This window comes from Emys orbicularis, chromosome 12, assembly GCF_028017835.1.
Source record: "Emys orbicularis isolate rEmyOrb1 chromosome 12, rEmyOrb1.hap1, whole genome shotgun sequence".
Taxonomy (NCBI): domain Eukaryota; kingdom Metazoa; phylum Chordata; order Testudines; family Emydidae; genus Emys; species Emys orbicularis.
The window spans coordinates 40,547,404-40,554,807 of record NC_088694.1 but is presented as its reverse complement, the minus strand read 5'-3'; the positions used below and the strand labels follow the sequence as shown (position 1 = coordinate 40,554,807).

Sequence of the window (7,404 nt, the reverse complement as noted above, 5' to 3'; positions counted from 1 at the left end):
ATGTTGCTAATGATATTCTTGGTAAAGTGCTTGAATATCTGCTTATTAAACTCATAGGAGCTACGTATCATTATTAGATAGGCCAATGGTTTGGTCCAGTGCATAGAGGGGGAGCGGATACTGTACTGGATGGACTGCGAATATGATCCTTCATGGTAGGAAGGTGGGGATATGAGAACAGAGGAGCCATTGCTCTACTGCAGTGAAGAAATGAGGCAAGCTGCTGGACTACAGGTGTTTATATGGCATGGGCAGAGAGATGGGGCTATCAGTTTAGATGGATGAATGATCAGTGGAAGAAGGATACCAAGCTAGATGGGTCCGTTGGTTTGATCCCATTGATTTGTGTCAGGGGATGGGAAAAAAGATGTAGAAATATGTCCTGTCCAGCATGGGGGATGAAATGGACCATTGGTCCCATCCAGCGTGGTGTTCCTCATACTCATTATGCTACCAGTGTGGAAGCCAATGGGGAAGAACCCCAGTATGAGTGAGTGGGGGCAGAATTTTTCCCATTGGACAGTAAGCAACACCATATTCTACCTCCTAATACCCACTCACTGAGGTGTAACCCACACACATCCTCTAGGTCTGGCTGCCTTGTAACTACGGGGCATGTGACATTATGGTAAGGCCTTTATTCATGATCCTCTCCCCTGTCTTCTGCTGTGTGAGTTACAGAGATATGGACCAAGGAAATGGGACAAGTGTGGCTGAGTTTGTGCTCCTGGGTCTCTCCCAGGCCTGGGAGGTTCAGCTCATCCTCTTCCTCCTCTTCATGCCACTCTACTTGCTGATTCTGCTAGGCAATGTCCTCATCATTCTCGCCATACAAGGAGACCTGAGCCTAGGGTCCCCCATGTACTTCCTCCTGGCCAAACTGGCCCTCCTGGGCATCTGCTACTCTTCCGTCACCCTTCCCCCTCCTCCCCGAAGATACTGGGTGACTTCTTCTATGAGCACAAGACCATCTTCTATGTGGGCTGCATGGCACAGCTCTTCTTCCTCCACTTCTTGGGGGCAGCTGAGATGTTCCTGCTGATGTTCATGGCCTATGAGGTACATGGCCATCTGCATGCCCCTCCACTACATGAGCCTGGTGAGCAGAAGGGTCTGCTGTGTCCAGGTGGGGGCAGCATGGACAGGAGGCTTTGTGCATGTCGCTATCTTGGTGGGTCTGACCATCCGCCTCCCATTCTGTGGCCCCAATGTTCTGAACAATTTATTCTGTGACGTGCATCAAGTCATCAGACTGGCCTGCACTGACACCTACACAATGGAGCTACTGACATTCGCCAACAACGGGCTGGTCATATTCATGCCCTTCCTTCTCCTGGTCATCTCATACACTGTGCTTCTGGCCAAGCTGAGAATGCACTCCCCCAAAGGGAAGAGCAAAGCAGCCGCCGCCTGCATCACCCACATCATAGTCATCTTTGTCATCTATGGAATAACTCTAGAGTATCTAAGGAGAAATGCTGGAGTATTTTTAGAGTAAATATGGAATATCTATGGAAAACCTCTGAAGCATCTATGGAATAATTCTGCATTATCCATGAAGTATCTCTGGAGTTCACACTGGTGTGATTGAAGGCACAATTTATCTCCCTGGGCCAGTTCCTCAGTCCATGTAAATCAGTATAGCTCAGTTTATTTCAATGGAGCTACACCAATTTACCCCACCTGAGGATCTGATCTCCTGTGTTTTGCTTGCTTCTACAGTGCCATGCACAATTTTATGGCTAATAAATAGAAATTATGGAAATCTCTTATTACTATTACTTCCGTCAAAGTACCGAAATACATTTTTGGGTGTGATGATTGTCTCTGAGAATGATAATGATGTCTACATGAGAATGTTGAGGGGACAGAGTGGGAATGGTGAAATTTTAGAAAGAACATAAGAACATAAGAACATAAGAAAGGCCGTACTGGGTCAGACCAAAGGTCCATCTAGCCCAGTATCTGTCTACCGACAGTGGCCAATGCCAGGTGCCCCAGGGGGAGTGAACCTAACAGGCAATGATCAAGTGATCTCTCTCCTGCCATCCATCTCCATCCTCTGACGAACAGAGGCTAGGGACACCATTCTTACCCATCCTGGCTAATAGCCATTTATGGACTTAGCCACCATGAATTTATCCAGTCCCCTTTTAAACATTGTTATAGTCCTAGCCTTCACAACCTCCTCAGGTAAGGAGTTCCACAAGTTGACTGTGCGCTGCGTGAAGAAGAACTTCCTTTTATTTGTTTTAAACCTGCTGCCTATTAATTTCTTTTGGTGACCCCTAGTTCTTGTATTATGGGAATAAGTAAATAACTTTTCCTTATCCACTTTCTCAACATCACTCATGATTTTATATACCTCTATCATGTCCCCCCTTAGTCTTCTCTTTTCCAAACTGAAGAGTCCTAGCCTCTTTAATCTTTCCTCATATGGGACCCTCTCTAAACCCTTAATCATTTTAGTTGCTCTTTTCTGAACCTTTTCTAGTGCTAGAATATCTTTTTTGAGGTGAGGAGACCACATCTGTACACAGTATTCGAGATGTGGGCGAACCATGGATTTATATAAGGGCAATAATATATTCTCAGTCTTATTCTCTATCCCCTTTTTAATGATTCCTAACATCCTGTTTGCTTTTTTGACCGCCTCTGCACACTGCGTGGACATCTTTAGAGAACTATCCACGATGATGCCAAGATCTTTTTCCTGACTCGTTGTAGCTAAATTAGCCCCCATCATGTTGTATGTATAGTTGGGGTTATTTTTTCCAATGTGCATTACTTTACATTTATCCACATTAAATTTCATTTGCCATTTTGTTGCCCAATCACTTAGTTTTGTGAGATCTTTTTGAAGTTCTTCACAATCTGCTTTGGTCTTAACTATCTTGAGTAGTTTAGTATCATCTGCAAACTTTGCCACCTCACTGTTTACCCCTTTCTCCAGATCATTTATGAATAAATTGAATAGGATAGGTCCTAGGACTGACCCTTGGGGAACACCACTAGTTACCCCTCTCCATTCTGAGAATTTACCATTAATTCCTACCCTTTGTTCCCTGTCCTTTAACCAGTTCTCAATCCATGAAAGGACCTTCCCTTTTATCCCATGACAGCTTAATTTACGTAAGAGCCTTTGGTGAGGGACCTTGTCAAAGGCTTTCTGGAAATCTAAGTACACTATGTCCACCGGATCCCCCTTGTCCACATGTTTGTTGACCCCTTCAAAGAACTCTAATAGATTAGTAAGACACGATTTCCCTTTACAGAAACCATGTTGACTATTGCTCAAGAGTTTATGTTTTTCTATGTGTCTGACAATTTTGTTCTTTACTATTGTTTCAACTAATTTGCCCGGTACCGACGTTAGACTTACCGGTCTGTAATTGCCGGGATCACCCCTAGAGCCCTTTTTAAATATTGGCGTTACATTAGCTAACTAAGAACTATTAAGTAGCACAGTTAAGCATTCAAAAGTGAAGAGGAAAAAAATGTAAGTTACACAGGCAACCTTCAGTCTACCCCTTGTTTTAATTTAAACAAAAATTCTAGCATATTCCTATCTTATCTATCTATCTATAGAAACTTAACTGTGTAAACTGGTCTCTAAAAAATGAGAAAAGGGAGATAAGGAAATTCTCACACATATATTATTTTTCCTACTCTTTATGTACTTGTATCTCCAGTCTGTGGCTGGGCCCTCTATATGGTGAAGAATCCCTTCCCACTATCTTCTCAATCCCAGGGTCATGTTCTTGTCTCCAAAGTCATATGTCTCATACCCTTGGTTGCATTAAGAGCTTAGGAAGTCCATCCGCAGCCATGCACATACTGTTACTCTAGAGATGGGCCTTGAGGAAGGTGTGGGAAGAGGACAGAACAATGTCCTTGTAGATCAGTTCAGGGAGGGCATTCCATGAGAAAGGGCCAGCATGGAGGCAAGGGCAGAGAAATTTGTGGTAGAAACAGACAAACAGGTGCTAAAGGCTGGTGTCATTGGTAGAATGAAAGGTGTGGAGGGATCGTAATGGGACCGGACAAATAAGGCTGGGAAGCAGTCTGAACAGCCTTGAAGTTGAGGATAAGAAGTTTGAATCTAAATCTGTGGAATTTAAACTATGATTCAGGTTAGTGTTTGGGTTAGGGTTCATGGTAGGTGTAGGGTTAGGGGTATCATTAGGGTTAGAGCTCCATTTAGGATTAGGGTTAGTGTTAGGGTTGGGGTTATGCTGAGGGTTAAGGGTTACAATAAGAATATACAATTGTGGGGTTACCATTAGATTTAGGGCCTGATTTTTACAGGTATTTTGGCACCTAATGGGATTTTCTAAAACACCAAGGCACCTCAAATTCATTGATTTCATTTAGGTGCCTAGGTTCTTTTGAAAATACTACTAGGCACCATTTAAAATGTGACCTTTAGTTTAGGATTAGAGTTAGGTTTAGGGGTTGTGCTAGGCCTAGTGTTAGGGTTGGGGTACAATTAGGGTTAGAATTACTGTTAGATTTATCATTAGCATTATGGATATAATTAGGGTTACGATACATTTTAGGAGATGGTTAGCATCACAGTTGAATTCTTAGCAGATACATTTGGTACACAGTAGATTGTGGGCATATTGCATATTGCGGGTATCAGGAAGTCTGGAAAGGTTAAGCAATGAGGAAGTGTTGGCTATATTTAGGCTTGGAAGGATTAGATTTGTATTGGTAAATGTTGATTTCACCACACACACATAAACCAATGAAAAAATATTTTAATTGATAATCAAAATGTACAGCTAGGCAAAGCAAGAACAATGCTGTTTGAGAATTTACTAGAGTGTTTTAAGCATATTTACTTTGAGTATTTTGACAAGTGATGTTAAGAGTTTGTGTTTTAACTGTTATAAAGTTTTAGCTTTTTGAATCTCAACACCTACTGTCATTAAATAATTATTTCTCACCCCCATACTGCCTAACCCCCATAATTTTCTGCAACTGTAAATTGATAAAAAATCAAGAAAAATATGCGTAAACCCATAATTTTGCAAAACTATGAAAATGTAAATCAATAAAAAATGGGGAAAAATGCTTAAAATAAACATTATTATATGTTGAAATTATAGGGGGGAAAAATCAAATTCTGCCAAGCTTAGATACATGATACAAGGGCCAATTGTCATCAGGTTGCTAGATGGGATCATTAGGTAGCTACAGTGATGAATGTAACCCCAGAACTTGACCAAACTAAACCACAGCCATTTTGGGTGTCATTAGCCCCCATTAATTAAAAACAATACCACATAGCTAGGAATAATTGTCAGGCCTTTCATAGGCAAGGTCAAATTGCTGCAGTTACAGCTTTGCTAATCAGGATGGGAGGAGGAGAAAAGAATTAGCAGACCATGAGAATGGAAGAGAGTAAGTCGATGGTGACCTTGGAGAGTTAGCTGTAAAAGATTAAATAACAGGAGGCGTCAGGGTTCCCTCCCGACTCTGAACTTTAGGTACACATGTGGGGACCCGCATGAAAGACCCCCCTAAACTTATTCCTACCAGCTTAGGTTAAAAACTTCCCCAAGGCACAAATTCTTTCTTGTCCTTGGACGGTATTGCTGCCACCATCAAGTGAGTTAGACAAAGATTCAAGGAAAACAACCATATGGAGTTCCTGTTCCCCAAAATATCCCCCCAAGTCCCTTCACCGTCTTTCCTGGGGGGACTTGAGAATAATATACCAACCAAATAGGTGAGCACAGACCAGCCTCTTGGGTTTCTAGGACACTAAAAACCAATCAGGTCCTTAAAAGCAGAACTTTATTATAAAGAAAAAGTAAAAGAAGCACCTCTGTAAAGTCAGGATGGAAGGTAATTTTACAGGGCAATCAGATTCAAAACACAGAGGATTCCCCTCTAGGCAAAACGTTAAACTTACAAAAAACAGGAATAAACCTCCCTCTTAGCCTAGGGAAAATTCACAAGCTAAAATAAAAGATAATCTAACACATTTCCTTCCTATTACTTACAATTTGTAATCTTAGATGCTTAGTTCAGGTATGGCTTTAGATGTATTCCCCCTGCCCTGGCTCCTCACTGATCCAGAGAGAACAAAGCAAAAACCTTCCCCCCAGAGTTTTGAAAGTATCTTCTCCCCTTATTGGTCCTTTTTGGTCAGGTGCTAACCAGGTTATTTGAGCTTAACCCTTTGCAGGTAAAAGAGGGATTGTATGCTACTCTTAGCAATATGTTTATGACAGGAGGTACTTAAGTAAGATTAAGTAACAGGTTCTTTGTAATGTCTGGCTTGACAAAGCCCTGGCTGAGATGATTTAGTTGGGGTTGGTTCTGCTTTGAGTAGGTGGTTGGACTAGATGATCTCCTGAGGTCTTCTAAAATACTATGATTAGGGCGGGGGGGGGGGGGGAATTTGCCCAGAGCTTTTCGCGTTTGGCTAGCAGGGATCTTCCCTGATACCAGCCATGCGTTGGGGGGAGGGGTAAAGCGATCATCCCAGAGAATTCATGGCGGGGTGGAGGGTGTTAGTTTGGTTCCTGCAGGGATCTTCCCTGATACCAGCCACACGGTGGGGGGAGGGATAAAGCGATCATCCAGAGAATTGGGTGGGTGGGTTAGTTTGTTTTCTGCTGCTGAAGGTTAACAGGAAAACCGCAGCACTCAACGGGCTTTGCTTGGTATGTGGGAAAGGAGGGCGCAGAAGCCGAAAGACAATGGCTTACCATGGCCACATGCAAGCCGAATTCTGTTGCCCGGACCTGTGTCTGTGATCTCTAGCAGCAAAGCCACAGGCACTCAATATTAAGAGGCAAAATGCGACCTTGCACAGAAATCACATGTGCTATGTAATGTGAATAGTGTTGGTCACCGTGAAAGAGTATAAGCATTGTTCTGCAAAATGTATCTTTTAAAAAAATTCTCTCCTTTTTTCCCTCCCTCCAGCAGCTGCAAATTCTTCAAGCCTCCCTCCTCCGTCCCGAAGGCTATCACAGATAAGGCGTCGGAAAAAGAAGACGCAAGACGATATGTTCGCAGAAATCATGGAATCCACCCGCAGTGACAGAGCTCATCTGAATGAGTGGAAGGACACGGTTTCAAAGTATAGGAAAGAAGCCAGTGAACGTGAGGACAGGAGGGACCAACGTGAGGACATGAGGGACCAATGTGAGGACAGGAGGGACCAATGTGAGGAGAGGAGAGACGCTCGAGATGAGAGGTGGCAGCAGGAAGATCAGAGGAGGCAGGATGCAATGCTGGGGCTGCTGCGTGAGCAAACAGACATGGTCCGGCGTCTGGTGGAGCTTCAGGAACGGCAGCAGGATAACAGAGTGCCGCTACAGCCCCTGTATAACCCCCCTCCCCCATCACCATGTTCCATAGCCTCCTCACCCAGATGTGTAA

At 43.2% G+C, this 7,404-nt stretch overlaps 1 pseudogene; it reads left to right on the top strand.

Annotated features, from left to right (window-relative positions):
* The first annotated feature begins 685 nt into the window (after positions 1–685).
* Positions 686–1,498, top strand: LOC135886193 (olfactory receptor 4M1-like; annotated as a pseudogene).
* The last annotated feature ends 5,906 nt before the right edge of the window (positions 1,499–7,404 follow it).